We start from the raw sequence: 2,599 nt of genomic DNA on the forward strand, positions 1-2,599 counted from the left end.
ACAGGACATACTAAGCCAAGTAAAGCACCAGTCTAGTTTGTTCTCCCCAGATCTTAAAAATGTTGGAATTAGTATGAGTCCAAAATATTTCACATGGTTTGAATTTTTTTTTTTTTTTTTTTTTTGGAGATGGAGTCTCATTCCATCGTCCAGGTTGGAGTGCAGTGGCACAATCTTGGCTCACTGCAACCTCCGCCTCCCAGGTTCTAGCAATTCTCCTGCCTCAGCCTCCCAAGTAGCTGGGATTACACACATGTACCACCACGCCCTGTTAATTTTTGCATTTTTAGTAGAAATGGGGTTTCTCTATGTTGGCCAGGCTGGTCTCGAACTCCTGACCTCAAATGATCTACCCGCCTCGGCCTCTCAAAGTGCTGGGATTACAGGTGAAAGCCACCATGCCTGGCCAGTTTAATTTTCTGTTGTGGTAAAATACATACAAAATCTATTATTTTAGCCATTTTCAAAGGAAAAATTCAGTGGCTTTAAGTGCATCCACCACATTGTACAGCCATGTCCCCCATCCATCTCCAGAACGCTTTCATCCTGTCCTGCAAATATGCGGCACCTTGCTACACTCCGGATTGTTTGTCCCACAACAGAGCTGGGCTGAATTACTAATGTGGACTTTGTTCAACAACGGACTAAAGAGGGAGAAGCCCATGAACTCTGTGTGGAGTGCATGACAGGTGCTCGTGGGATGACAGTGCTCGGGGCCCTCCAGCTGTTGCTGCTGCTGCTGCCACCTGTCCTGCTGTGTAGCCACCCCGTCCCAGGGAGGAAGAGCACTCACAGCTGCTGCTGATCTCCTTCCAGGGCTTCCGCTGGGACTAGGATCAGGATGTGGACACCTCCAACCTGGACCGTCTGGCCAGGGAGGGTGTCATGGCCAAGTACCTCATGCCGCCCTTTGTCATGATGACCTCCCCATCCCACTTCACCGCCATCCCAGGTAAGTGCCACTCTGCCCATTTCACCCGATGCCCATCAAAGCCCCAGTTCCCATCATTCCCGGAATAAGAAGCAGAGCTCGGTCAGCTCTAGGGAGACTGAGGTGGCTCTGGGGTCTCACTCTGTTGCCCAGGCTGTAGCTCAATGGCATAGTCACAGCTCAGTGGAGCCTCAAACTCCTGGTCTCAAGCAGTCCTGCCTACCTCAGGCTCCCCAGTAGCTGGGGATACAGACCAACCACTTTGCCTAATTTTCTCATTTTTTTAGAGATGGGGGCAGGGCGTGTCTCACTATGTTGCCAAGGCTGGTTTTGAACTCCTGGCCTCAAGTGATCATCCCGCCTCAGCCTCCCAAATTGCTGAGATTAGAGACATGAGCTACTGTGCCTGGCCTGATCTTTTTTAAAAAAGTAAATAAGGCCGGGCATGGTGGCTCACCCCTGTAATCTCAGCACTTTGGGGGACTGACGCAGGTGGATCACCTGAGGTCAGGAGTTCAAGACCAGCCTGGCCAACATGGTGAAATGTCGTATCTCCTAAAAATACAAAAATAAGCTGGGTGTGGTGGCAGATGCCCATAACCCCAGCTACTCAGGAGTCTGATACAGGAGAATCACTTGAACCCGGGAGGTGGAAGTTGAAGTGAGCTGAGATCATGCCATTTCACTCCAGTTTGGGCAACAGTGCAAGATTTTGTCTCAGAAAAACAAATAAAAGTAATAAAAATAAAAAGGTAAATAATTAAATCACTTTTAAAGAATTGTATAAAAATAATACATCATTGACATTTACAGAGCTCAGTTAGTTGAGGTGACTCATACCCTCCAATGGTGTCCTGGTTCTCTTACATAAGAATTCAAATGTCTTTCTGTGGCCCAAAAGATCCCATGCAGCCTGGCCCCTGGCCCATCTTCTGCCAGCCTCTCTCATCTTTCTCCCTCTCCTTCACCTCCCCCCAGATCACAAAGGCCTTTTGCCTGTGCCTTCTGCCCTGCTCCCTCCAGCCCCAGAGCCTTGGCCTGTGTTAGTCCAGTCCCTCCAGCTCACCAGGAGCATGCAGTCCAGTCGGGGAGACAGACACCAGACACCCTAACAGGCACATACACCCCATGACAACTCGGGAGGCACCAAGGAGGAAAACGAGTTTTCCAGGCACAGACTACAGGGGTAAACTGCCTTCAAACTAGAGAGGGAGAAAGGGGCTCTCAGAGCATGGGGCAGTTGAGCTGAAAGAGATCTCAGGGGACCAGAGCAAGGAAAAGTGTTCCAGGCAGAGGGAACAGCATGTATGAGGTCTCTGAGACAAAGACCTGGTCATTTCAGAATCCCAGTGGCCACTAAAATAGAGGGATTCTGACCTAAAAAGGAGGGAGAGGAGGCTGCTGGAAAGCAAAGGACTCTGTGTAGGAATCATAATAGTGGGGGTGGAGCCAAGATGGCCAAATAGGAAGAGCTCCAGACTACAACTCCCAGCATGAGTGACGCAGAAGACAGGTGATTTCTGCATTTCCAAATGAGGTACTGGGTTCATCTCAGTGGGGAGTGTCAGAAAGTGGGTACAGGACCGTGGGTGCAGCGCACTGAGCATGAGCCCAAGCAGGGTGAGGCAATGCCTCACCCTGGAAGCACAAGGGGTCAGAGAATTCCCT

The sequence above is a fragment of the Gorilla gorilla genome, chromosome 9, assembly GCF_029281585.2.
Source record: "Gorilla gorilla gorilla isolate KB3781 chromosome 9, NHGRI_mGorGor1-v2.1_pri, whole genome shotgun sequence".
NCBI classification, from domain to species: domain Eukaryota; kingdom Metazoa; phylum Chordata; class Mammalia; order Primates; family Hominidae; genus Gorilla; species Gorilla gorilla.